This window comes from Schistocerca cancellata, chromosome 1 (genome assembly GCF_023864275.1).
Source record: "Schistocerca cancellata isolate TAMUIC-IGC-003103 chromosome 1, iqSchCanc2.1, whole genome shotgun sequence".
NCBI classification, from domain to species: domain Eukaryota; kingdom Metazoa; phylum Arthropoda; class Insecta; order Orthoptera; family Acrididae; genus Schistocerca; species Schistocerca cancellata.
In genome coordinates this window covers 753,766,398-753,780,214 of record NC_064626.1, presented here as the reverse complement: position 1 = coordinate 753,780,214, position 13,817 = coordinate 753,766,398, and the positions used below count along the sequence as shown (strand labels likewise).

The 13,817-nt window shown below is 41.8% G+C and overlaps 1 pseudogene; it reads right to left on the bottom strand.

Annotated features, from left to right (window-relative positions):
• Positions 1–12,396, bottom strand: part of LOC126100656 (uncharacterized) — a 39,402-nt pseudogene extending 27,006 nt beyond the window's left edge.
• Between the last annotated feature and the right edge of the window lie 1,421 nt (positions 12,397–13,817).

The window sequence follows — 13,817 nt, the reverse complement described above, 5'->3', positions numbered from 1 at the left end:
GTACTTTTAACAGTTGCTGTCAGCAAAAGTTGTTGCTATAAAGCGTGCTTTGTTTATTTCAACAAAAAAACTAAGCATTCATTTTCGATTATCTCAGCGTACTTCGCCCAGAATCCTCTACTATGTCTCTGATTTTGACGCTAGAGATTCGTGACACTTTGTACACATGTAGATGGTTCAAATGGTTTGACGACGCTGTCTCTGGCGGGCCACTTGAATCTGCGCGTGCAACGACCTGATTGGCTAACTTCAGTGCTAACTCGGAAACGGGTCGTGGCTCTGAGCACTATGCGACTTAACTTCTCAGGTCATCAGTCGCCTAGAACTTAGAACTAATGAAACCTAACTAGCCTAAGGACATCACACACACCCATGCCCGAGGCAGGATTCGAACCTGCGACCGTAGCGGTCGCTCGGCTCCAGACTGTAGCGCCTAGAACCGCACGGCCACGCCGGCCGGCAACACGGGTCTACGTATAGATTTTTTTAACAATTATTTCTCAGCAGAGCCTACCTAGCAACTCCCTTACAAACTATTCAGACTGTTTCTGACCACCCTGTGTATGGGGCAGTCAAACGAAAGACGGACAGATGAAAAAAAGTAAGTAAACTGTTCATTATTTCAAAAGTAATCGCCATAGCTGTTAATAAAGGTAGTGCACTGTGAGGCAATATGATCAATGCCTTCATAACAAAATGTTTGTGCCGAGGTGTGCACCTCTTCACCCGAAGCGAATCGACAGCCACGAATGTTTTTCTTCAGACTCCCAGAAATATGGAAATCACGTGGGGAGAGTTCATGACTATGAATGGTGTATGTGGGGTTCCCAGCATCTAGCTGAAGCAAGCTTGGCAACATGTGGACGGGAATTTTATTGGCAAGTTGTTTTGACTACCACGCAGAAGTTTCGCTGGAAAGCCCTTACAGATCTTCCATATACTCCTGATCTCTCCCCATGCTATTTCCACATTTATGGAGCCCTGAAGAAAGACATTCGTGGCTGTCGATTTACTTCAGACGAAGAGATACAATAACGGTTCCATAGTCAACCACAAGCTTTTACCATGTCTCACAGTGCGATAAATTTGTTAACAGTTATAGCTGTTAGTTTACTTACTTCTTTCCATCTATCTTGTTTTCATTTCACTGCCCATTATAGTTGCAGTGCTGGGCGACAAGCATCTTGGTAGTGGGCTCGGTAGCTTAGCAGCAGACATTCTGACCTTTATTATTGAACTAAAGTGTGGGAAGTGTACAATCATCACGGCCTGGTGGGAATACGCTGATGAGCCAAAATGTCATGATCATTTGCTGGACAGCATGTCATTCCACCTTTGGAATGCAACACAAAAGTGATTCTTGAATGGCGTGGGTTCAGTAAGTCCTTTGCAGGTTTCAAGTGCTACGTGGTACCCTATCTCTACGCGTAGATCACGGAATTACCGTAGATTGTGGGCTGGTGCTTTGTAGGCGCGGAACTGGCGCCCTACAGCGACCTAGATGTGTTCCACCGGGTTCAAATCAGGCGAGTTTTATGACCAAGACACCAACCTAAGTACACTATCACGCTCCCTAATCCACCGCAACACGATTCTGGCCTTGTGACATGAATCTTATCAGATGATACCAGCGCCATCAAGCAAGAAGCGAAGTAATGTTTACGAGCTCCTCAGTTGTTATGGTATCTGTGATTACCATCACAAGTCCCACGAAATCCACGTGAATGTCCCCCAAAAGCATAATACTGTCCTCTCCCTCCTTCCCAGCCTGCATCCGTATCACAGTGCATGTTTCGAGCAGTGATTCACTTGGCTAACTACGATCCTGTTACGGTCATTGATATAGTAAAACAAGAAACTGATTTATCCGACCAGGCGTCAGGTTTCCATTGATCCACAGTTCCATCTCGATGCTCCCATACCCAATGAAAACGTAACTGATGATGTTTTTAGGTCATTGTGGGAACACGTAGGGGTCGTCTGGAATGGAGCCCTACGTTCAACAACGTGCGCTAATTACAGAATGGGCAGTCTCTGACCTCCATATTCTATGGAGTTGATTGGTTGATTTGGGGAATGAAGTCGACCATGCCCTTTCAAAGGAACCATCCTGGCGTTTGCCTGAGGCGATTTAAGGAAATCATGGATAACCTAAATCAGGATCGCCGGATGCGGGTTCAAATCGTTGTCGCCCCGAGTCCAGTGTGTTAACCACTGCGCCACCTCGTTCAGTTTCTACGGAGAGGCGTCAGGTCACTTATGGTTTCACCATCGTTCAACCACTTTCGATAGATGCTCATGATGTACTAAATGAACTGCCATATGCTCTTTGTCAAAGTCGCTTACATCAGACGATTTGCCCATTTGCTGCCCATATCGTCAATAGAATGTTTTCCCATTCTTATAAGCTTTCCATACCCCGTCAGGTATCCACAACGCCACCAGGTGGCATTCAGTCTTGCGGGGGGTTGTGATTATGTTTGGCTCACGAGTGTGTAATCCTCTTAAGAGGACACCGCCTGAACGAAGTACGTAAGAATACTGTACTAACAGCCGTTGTTTTGATATTATTTTATTAGGCAACCAGTTTCGACGTTCCAGTCATGGCTGTTGGTACATCATTATTACATACCATCCACCAGCCGCTGTCCCATGCTCCTCGACAGGGGATGGAGTTACATGTAATGAACGAAATACTGTCTGTGCGAGCGAGGAGGTTTGGTTGCTCCGATGAGGCTGGGGGCTACGTAACTGATAGCTTAGAGCTTAGCTACTGGTAGAGTCAGCCATGCCGAACAGGCCCTGGCTGAGGAGTCAGATCAAGTGTGTGGTGGGAGATGCAATTCCCTTTACTTTCCTTGCCAGCAAGAGACGATGGCCGAACCAAGTAATTCAGTCTCTCTTGCTATCCTTAGTTATCTTTTTCCCATCTTCTTCATTGTAGGATAGTAAGAACGCTGACGCATGTTAACGCTAATCATCCTAGAAGAAGAAAAACTGAAACGTGTCAGTGATGGATGAGACGTCTCGAATAACATTGCTTTTGATTCATCTTATCGGCATTTATCATATTCCTCCCAGTCGTTGAATATTTGGTGCTGCTGATATGGATAATTGGAAAGATCAAGCTGCCAACACATCTCTCAATTTCCCTCTGTCTCTGTAGTTGATTCTATGACTTATACTTCTTCTGCTGTATGAGTTTGACAAAGTCTTGGTTGGGTCCTTACAAAAGAGGGAAGCAAGAGGGTACTGCTGGCCAGCCCGGAGAGGTTCCTAGGGACGGTAGGCACATTATTAGAACTGAGCCACTGGGAACAGGGGCAGTGACCCAGACGATAGACGTCACGTAGGCAGTTGACAGATCCTGTATTGCCCGAGCCCGCGTTGGCATAGCGCCAGCAGTCAAGATTGGGTTGGATGTAGCCGGTCACTGTGGAGTAGCAGACCCTGTGTAAAACAAGCTGATATAATGAACTGTTACGGTATATTGATAATTTTTACTTATGGACCGTCTGACAGCAACTGAATAAAACACAATTTTAGTGCCATACGCGTTTCGCCTTTATTTTCTGCAAGGCATCATCAGTGGCCCGGAATATGTACATACGTTTACTATTTAATTTACATTTTTGTCACTGTACCTATAGGTTATAAACAGTTCTGGTGATTGGTGTTTCCTATTAAATAGTAATGTTTTGAACGGTACTTACAGGTTTCGTGGACAATTTCTTACATATTGCGCTCTTGTTGCATTATTGGTGTTGTTATTCTTCTTATGAATGCCAATTTGCGGTTTTTTCCCCCACATTCCACAGCACTATGAACTGAACGCTTGTTTCAATGCAATGTTTTGGTTTCTATTGCAGACTGTCAAATGTTTTGCCAAAGATCGAATGTTATTGCCAAACATTCGAGTGTAGTTATTGAAGTATCTGTGATCTGTTCGTGTATACATTCGTGTGTGCGTTTGTGTATGTATATGTGTGTGTGTGTGTTTTGGTGTGGTGTATATATATAATTTTTTATCAATAACTGAGGAAGACAGGACTACAAAAGTTGATAATGAACTGTGTCGCATGTCCAGTCAGTGCAGAGCAGATTATTTCTACAAGTCAGTCCCTCTGCTCAAAGAGCATCCAGGTGGAACTTTGTTTTTCGCTGGTAACGCCTTTCGTAAAAAAACGGAAGGCCCCAGACTGGTCGAGGTATTTCCAGGCCTGCTTTCTCATGGGAAGCTCAGTGGCTGTTTATTGTTAACATTTCTCCTTCTCCCCTTATGACAGAGGAAATGCAACAACCTGACGCTACTCTATGTGATGTAAAGACTTCTGTTTCTCACATGTGGCAGGAAAACCCTTTGGCTGTTCTTTAAAAAGATATCAGTAAATCGGCGTTCAGACTGCCATTTTCTAGAAATTTTGGATTCCGGAAAATAGAATACTGGGCGAGATAAACAGATATCCGAAAAGTGGGAGTTTGGAGCTTGCATTTCTCAGACTTGCATGTCCCGGAAGGAAGCCCATTGGAGAACTCATAAAATATTTCGTAGGTGGGAAGTCGGATCGTTGTTTCAAAAAAATATCTCATTGACCAATGTTTAATAAAGCATTCAGAGTGCTAGAGTTTTCTTTTGTGCTGATGTTGTGCAGAGCAGAGAGGAAAAATGGAATTTTTTGGAAACTCTAGAAGAGAACATGAAAGTAGAACTCTTGATGAAGACGCTGAAGCAGACGCCTGGAGACATGGAGAAGCGGCTATACTCCAGAAGCACAACGGAGGCCACACGTATTTCTGATGGTCAGACAATAACACAGAGGCTGAAAGATTACCAGATGGCTGGAGACTCTGCCGTATGCAGGTCTCGAAGCTCCGACTCACTGACTAAAACCTGGTAGTGTAGGCCAACTGGGAATGAAGGCAGTTAGGCGTTTTTTTTTCGGTCCGTTGCATTTAAACATCATTGTCGCTTAACAAAAGGAGAGATGGAGTCCTCCACCGACAAATTGGTAAAATTTGGTGTTGCTTCAAGTAGTTTTTGGTAACTGTGTTGGAGTTCAGGGTAAAAACGTGTCTACAGAATGTGTGTGCCCAGGACAATAATACTATTTGACCCAGATGTCCGGCGATTTCCAAGTTTTTGTCTGAGGTAAGCAATTTGATTGTTGGTAGGCATACCGGCATATTTAGCTTTCTTGAATATTGTAAGTGGTGCTCGTACATTAATATACATCCAGTGTATATAAATAAATAATAAGACGCCCATTTTAAGTTAAATGATATTTATTAGATTGTAAGCTATTTGCCCTCTTATTCTTTTGTTAAAATGTGTTTCAAATACATTGCAATCTATATTGCTACATAATTATTAAAAAAATGATTGAATCTGTTGAAGTAATATATTCGCTGATTTCTAAAGTCATTTTGTCCAGTGTAATATGATACTTCTTTGCCACTGCCCCTGGTCGACCAATTTCAGTGTCTGTGTCCGACTACCGTGACTAAATTTTCAAATAACTTCTGTGTGATGTACGTAATTCTGGCGTGCAACTTTTCTCGATATACCGAGAAGGTGTCGACATATCGACGGAAAAATTATCGACGTTTCGGCCCATAAAAATATCGGCTTCACATTGTAAATATACTGTTGGTTTTAGAGCTGTAGATTAAAGCACTGATTAATGATAAGATATTCTGTCCACAACAAAGTAGAAACCTGCTTATCCTCCTTAGGGCAAGAATTGAAAGGGAAACGATGCACGTTCACGCTTCGCGATAGCCACTGTGCTGACAATGGTAGCTGCATGTAAGTGGCACAATGAAAGGTGTCCTACGGGTCTGTCGCTCGGTTTCATATCAGCTTTGTCCACAACACTTCATGTTGGCTTCCCTGCTTTTTCATTTCTGCCAACTCCAATGACTTAGGAGTTGTAGCGCCACTTTTGCGTGGAGGAGGTACATGTTGAAGTTTCTGTTGGTAGCGCCAAGCGCCGATTACGTCAGTATTTCCCCTCACACGTCTCTGCCCACCGCAAAGATAAATCTTGTCATTTAGATTTTTGGTTATCATTTTCAGCAACTGTTTTTGAAGAATGCCGATGTGAAAAATAATATCTTCACATCGGAAATCTTGTTATTCCATTCACAGCGTCACCATCCCCATCTCCCCGCCCCCGCCCCCGCCCCCCCCCCCTCACCCGCCCAGTGCAATCAGACTTCTTCTTTTGTACCACATATACTTGCTTCACACGGTCAAAGTGAATGATTCCATATGATGAAATCTCAAAAAGTAGTAAGACTGCTTCATACAGTTCAAGTAAAATGATGTTCTACTACAGTTTCAAAACAACAGCTTAAAACATGTACCGAAAATTGTGAAAAGAATATAATATAAAACAAGAATATCGGTACTCGTTATGATAATTTTGACATCGGTATATCAGGCGATAAAATATCGCCGACACTTATCGATATCTTTTTGGAAAATGACATATCAATGTATCGATATTTTCTCAACAGCCCTCTAACAGACTGAGTTCTGTGTCAGAATGTCCATCGTGAACCCAGTCCTCAACTCAACCAGCTCCCTTCCCTGCTCTGTAGGAGTGAACGTGTATCAGGCTCTGATCCGGCCAGTAATGGAATATTCACGACCTGTCTGGGGATACGCGGCGAAGCAGCACCTGGACAAACTCCAGAGGCTGCAAATCCGAGCCCTCAGGAGGGCACTGCACCTATCCCTCGGATTCCCTACCGATGATCTGCAGGCAGCAGCTAAAAACCCACTCCTGAGAGAGTGTTTCAAAGATCTGGCAAGGGCTTTCTTTGAGAGCTCTTCCACATCAGGAAACGTCCTCATCCACTCCCTAGGTCGGTAGGACATGTCCCGCGATAAGCACAAACGCCCAATGACGATCTTCGAAGATTAAGTCGAAGAGAAAATCCCTATATCCAATCCCTAATTGTTTTCCTTCCCACATACTACCAATCATCTCGCCAACCTCAGGCAAGAACCAGACACATACAGAACATTCCTCACATTTCACAGACACTCAAAAATCACAGATAAAATCACACACAAACAAGTACACAGAGGAGTAAAAGCCGAAAGGCTACAAACTGCCCCACACACTTCCCCAAAGAGGGGAAAGTATAAGATGAGAGTGAGTGAGTAACAGACAGCAGAGTACACAGGCCGCCGTGTCTCGTTCACAGGACACTGCGCATACTACTGAACTGCTCTGAGGATGCAGGTTTAGTTTTACCTCCACTGCACCGAGTCTCTGTTGCAAACAGTATTGAAAAAGAGGTTTCTCTTTTAAAAAATGCTACGAAAGACATAAATGAGTTGCAAACTACTTTACATTTTATTTCACTCACTTCCGTGAATTCCATCCCACAACGAAATTAAGAGACCTACTATATAGTATTCCTTCAGGAATTTGCTACAAGAAAAGCCTTCAATTTTGTTTTGAAACCTACAATTTGTGGCTATCAGCCGTCACCAATTGTGTAAGCGAATCGAAAATGTATGTTGTGGAGAATAATTAAATGTGTACATGCAACATAATGATCTTTTCTCCGTATTCCTTTCCTTTTAAACATGTTCCTTTCCATTACAAATCTTAAAAGCGAGTTTGTGTACTGTGATATCAGTATAAGAATCACCAGCTCGTTAACTGATGCCCTACGTGGACTTTGTGATTTAACGTCGTGTTGATCCAGAAGGCTCGATTTTGGCCCAAAAATATTATTTCTCTCTGAAATGAGTTGTACTGTATATTGTTCTATACGACATCAGGGAACTGAAAGTGTGTGAAGTAATCGCCATGCACTGTAAACTAACATCTGATGGGAAATTTCGCTTCCATAGTGTTTTCCATTTTCAGAGAGATAACAATGTCGAAGAGCAGGAGGAGAAGAAATGGGCGGGGGCAGATTCATCAGACCTCTGTTAGCAATCGAGGTGGCACTTGGGTTAAAACACTAGCCTCACATTCTGGTCATTCAGATTTAGGTTTCCCTGAATCGTTTTAGGTAAATTCCGGAATGAGGTCCCTTTCAAACCGACACTGTCGATTTATTTCCCTTATCCGAGATGGTGCTGCATATTTAATGACTGTCGTCCATGGTATCTTAAACGCTGATCTCACTTTTACTTCCTAGATTCTGTATTTGACAACACTGCCCTCTTCGTGATAACATGATGACGTTGGCCAATGGCAGCAGAACTACAGAATTGGGTTGGGTTGTTTTGGGGGGAAGAGACCAAACTGCGAGGTCATCGGTCTCATCGGTTTAGGGATGTACGGGGAAGGAGGTCGGCCGTGCCCTTTCAAAGGAACCATCCCGGCATTTGCCTGGAGCGATTTAGGGAAATCACGGAAAACCTAAATCAGGATGGCCGGACACGGGATTGAACCGTCGTCCTCCCGAATGCGAGTCCAGTGTGCTAACCACTGCGCCACCTCGCTCGAAGAACTACAGAATAAACTATACTCTATACTCTGTTTGTATGTGATGTTGTCGGTGATGTGTTACCTAAAGCGATCAGGGAAATCGCAGTCATGACGTGACGTTCCTAAATGTGCCTGCGCCAGTTGCAGACAGTTTAATAACTCGATCAATAGCACTGACTGAACAATGTACTGGTGTGGACGTCTACAGTAATTTATCAGAAAGGGACAAAATTCTAAGCTAACCATTTCTTATGTGACTATGAGTTTGGAAATACTCAAAATGCATATTTATGTTATTGGTTTATAAATTTAAAGAAACACGGCCATCACCTCTGGGGGATTACTGATCAATCTAAGTAATGTAGAGAACACAGCCACTAGTTGGGCATCAATTGATTCATTTTCACTGGTGACAGTCATCGAATGTAAGTATGCTCAGTTATTTATTGTCTTAGTATCAACAAACTGCAAGTTAAAAGTAGTACCGTTACCAACACACTTCGTGTTAACGCGAGTATCCATTGGTGCTTTTAGTACACTTTGTGTTGAAGACTGTGTCAAACGGTACTTTAAACACACTTTGTGTTCTCGGGTATCCAGTGATGATTTTAACACACTCTGTGTTGCAGATGGTGTTGACTGATTCATTCAACACACTCGTGTTGATAGTGTCAAGCTGTAAACACATTTTGCGCTGATAATCGAATGGTGCTTTTAACACACTTTATGTTAAAGGTGGTGTCGACCAGAGCTTTTAACGCACTTTGTATTGAAGATAGTGGTGTTCTTAACGCACTCTTTGTTGAAGACGGCACTTTTAACACATTTTGTGCTCACGATGGTGTTGAGCTCTTAGCACACTTTGTATTGACAATGATGTAGAACACTGCTTTTAACATATTTTGCCTTGATGATGGTGTGGAGTTTTTAACACAATTTGTGTTGATGATGACGCTGAACAGAGCTTTTAACAAACTTTGTGTTGACAGTGGCGTCGAGGAGTACTTTTAACACACTCTGTGCTGAAGATCGTGTCAAGCTGTATTTGTAACACATATTGTGTTGACAGTGATGTCGAGATTAAGGGCACCACACCCTGCCTATCTAACCCATGTTAATTTAGACAAGTATTTGATCCATTACTGAAAAAAACTATTTGATGCAGGACCTTAATATTTTTACTGTGTGTTACATGACGCTAATAGAGTCAACTGTGCTAAAATATACTTTATCCATTTTATAGTTTTTAAGAAATACTTTTTTAAATTTATTAACAAAAAATATTGTGTTTTTGCTGCAGAAAATATTTTTTGTGAACTTCCTAATGGGGGAATATTAATGAATGTAGTACCAGATGTGGATTTTTATGTTTTGCAGAGTCTCTGAAAATTTCATTTCTGATATAATGGGACATATGTACCGAAAATTTTAGTTTGTGGGAAATTGACTTTAAGGAAAAAACTTTTGAAATTTGTTACTTACAGTTAATTAAAACTGTCCTGCTGCATAAGATGGCCCTTCTTTGGCCTCTAGCAGGTCATCCAGCTTCTTTTTCACCTTCCTGGATGTTTGTCAGGACATGGCTTATCATCAGTAGAGGACTTATGGAAGAATATGGTCCAAACATCTCTCTTCATTGCCTCCAGATTTTCTTTATTTCTCCTTATTGCCTGCCCATAGTATACCCGCAAGTTTTCTATAACAGCAACTCGCAATCACACTTGAAAAAAATCACACTTCGACATTGTTATCTCTCTGAAAGCGTGTTGTTTACAAACAGCAGAAACAAAACAATACCGACAGTTGCATTCCAAGGATAGCCAACATACTCGGGAGTAAAAAAAAAATCACTAACGTGCAATGTAGGGGATATAAAGATCTAAAATATATGCAAAAAAGTGGGTGACAGAAAAGTGGGCGTGGCACATAAGCACACGTGGTGGGAAAATGATCTTTAATTGTTCGAAAAAAAAATTTTCAGTAAAATCCTTTTTCAGAGTACTTAAACAAAACCTTAATCTATCGAAATATGATGAAAACCGAAAATTCATTTTTTTTTACCTAAACCACGGTGTGGTCCCCTTAACAGACTTTGTATTGACGATGGTGTTGATTAGTGCTTTTAACGCACCTTGTGTTGATGATGGTGTCAAGCAGAGCTCTTAACATGCTTCGTGTTGACGAAGAAGTGGAACGATGTTTTTAACACACTCTGTGTTGAGCGTTGTGTCAAGTGGTGTTTTTCACCAAGTTTGTCTTGATGATGGTGTGAGTGCTGCATTTAACACTTTGTATCGACAGTGCTGTCAAGTGACGCTTTTAACGTAGTTTGTGTTGACGATGGTGGCTTTTAATGTGTACAAGTTCCCACTAGGGCAATGAGTATCTAAGCACGCTCACGTCTGGCTAAAAAACTGGACAAAATAATTAAAATAGCCTATGACTTGTGACTCTGTTCTGTATGTTAATTTATTTTTTACTTTGTATATTTTTATTTTTGATTATGCAATCTTATATTACATGCTCATATTATTATATTCACAATATCCAATGACTTACACAACAGAGCTGGACTTAACCCTTATATACCAAAAACGTTAGGGTGACACTAAAAATGAAAAATCTGAAATACGGTACTTAAACAAAAGTGTGTTGGCTCATGAGTGTACGATGCAATACAACATGTGTCCCAACATTTGGTCATGCAAATTAAATTATCAGTAATAGCTGCCATGTTCATAAGAAAAACGCACAGGGTATTACATAGTGGTAGTATGCTTTGCTTGTTACAACATTCCAGCTATTTCTTGTGAAACTAATTCATCTCTTATTTTACCCAAAATTTCAGTGATTGCCATTATATACAGGTTGTCCCATTTATCTAGACCAACCTAAACAACATTTTGCCCAGAAGCAAAATAAAAATATGTCAAGCAAATGTTGTTTAACTAGCAGGCAGAGATTAACTGGTGTGACTGCCTTTCTTGCAACTTTTTTCGTTATGGAGATATGAACAGCATTTCGCCATTTTTGAGCAGCACCTTGCAATTTTTTATTTCGTAATCCACTTACTCTCCTCAAGACTTGTTAGAAACATCATAGTATGTAATACCAAACTGACTTTGACTCTCCTGTACACAGAGCCGATGTACACTAGGGCAGTCGACTTTCTTCAGTGGAAGATTAGTGTGAGTGCAATGTATACTACAGCAGATAAAGTAGAAATGTTACATGTGGTACAAAAGTACTACAGTACTGTACTACGTATATCTGTATTGTAAATAAGAAAACATTATTGCAAGTACTTTCCTGCTTTCTGCTGTAGATACGAGACCGCGTCATATCTAATAAAACTGCTAACGTCTGCTGCTATCGCAAGCAACCTTCATCAGGGAAAGTCATCCTATTGAAGACTGTCTTCAATAGCAGCCGAAACAATGTTAGTAGTTTTATCACATCACTACACAGTCACACAGCCAGAAGGATTTCACTGAAATTGACACCAGCCGCAAAAGCCTACGCCTTTACAATAAATTAATACTACCCGAAGGTTCCCTTCCTTCCTTTTCCACACTTATCCATAACAACCTGAACATCCGTACGACACAGAACTTACTGGCAAGTAACGTTTCTTTCTTCCTCTGTGACTATTGACCAATGAAGAGAGTATGTATCAGTACCAGATGTCTGTAATATTTAGGTCGCGGAATGTGGTAGCAGAGCTATTCGAGGGTCGTGCGGGGTAGCTGGGATACTTTATTACGTGAGCCTGCTGCAGGAACCGCGTCGCAGCTTCACTTGCCAGAACCGCCTCCGCTTCTTGGATATGGCTGGCGCTGTTTTGCATATTAATGGCGTGCGCCGCAGGGCGGAGGAGATCTCCGCGATCTGAGGCTGTGCATAGTACAGCTTGCACCAACAAACCTGCAAGCTTCATGTCCCAGTACTATTTACGCGACAAAACGTCACAGAAGCCGCATACGCAGACCAATAACACACAACGGACAGCTGCTGATGACCAGATAAACACTAGAATTAAAGACGCTGAACGTACATAATCTATGTAAATAAACTTGTAAATGTTCATTTGTTCAAAATCTTAAGGCTCTGAAAGTTCTTCACCGATTGCTTTCAAATTTCGACACAACGTTGCATTCGAATACGTGCGCGTTTTTATACAACTGCTGCAGAGCCACATTTTACATACAAATATATATGTAATGATTACAGGGGAAATCTATATAAAAATGTAAATGTTCGTTTGCTAAGAATCTTAAATCTACGGAAGTTCTTAACCTGTTGCTTCGAAATTTTGACACAATTACGAGTGTGTTTATATAACCATTTTTTGAAGATGTGTAATATATAAATAAATATGTAACGTAATCACGAAGGGCTCTTGACTGATTTACTTCAAATTTTACTCAGTATTTTAATGAACATTGGGACGTACAAATGCTGTATATCTTTAACATATATAATATACAAATATGTAAGTAATATATAAAAGAGAAACATGTTACCAAAAATCAGAAAAAGTACTCGACCGATTTACTTCAAGTTTTTACACGGTACCGTAATTAACGTTTGGACATACGTAGGCTATATATTTTTAACATATGTGATAAAAAGTTTTGCATCATCTCGGTTCCGAGAGTTCCAGGACGTGTACAGAAAATTGGAACAGAGATGAACATAAACATCATTTTCGCCCTTCTCATTGCGCATGAAAACCACACATTGCATGTTGTACCACCATACAGCGAGACCTCCAGAGATGGTTTTCCAGATTGCTGTACACACCAGTAGCTCTAGTACCCAGTAGCACGTCCTCTTGCATTGATGCATGCTTGTATTCGTCGTGGCATACTATCCACAAGTTCATCAAGGCACTGTTGGTCCATATAGTCCCACTGCTCAACGGCGTTTCGGCGTAGATCCCTCAGAGTGGTTGGCGGGACACGTCGTCCATCAACAGCCCTTTTCAATCTATCCCAGGCATGTTCGATAGGGTTCATGTCTGCAGAACATGCTGGCCACTCTAGCCGAGCGAAGGAAGCCATTCACAAGATGTGCACGATGGGGACGCGAGCTGTCGTCCATGAAGACGAATGCCTCGCCAATATCCTGCCGATATGGTTGGACTATCGGTTGGAGGATGGCATTCACGTTGAACTGCAGACAACAGGAGCTGTGTACCTCCTTCCTGGTGGAATGACTGATCGGCTGTCGGACCCCCTTCGTCTGAGAGGCACTGCTCATGCATAGTTGTTTACATCTTTGGGCGGTTTTAGTGACATCTCTGAACAGTAAAAGGGACTGTGTCTGCGATACAATATCCGCAGTCAATGTCTATCT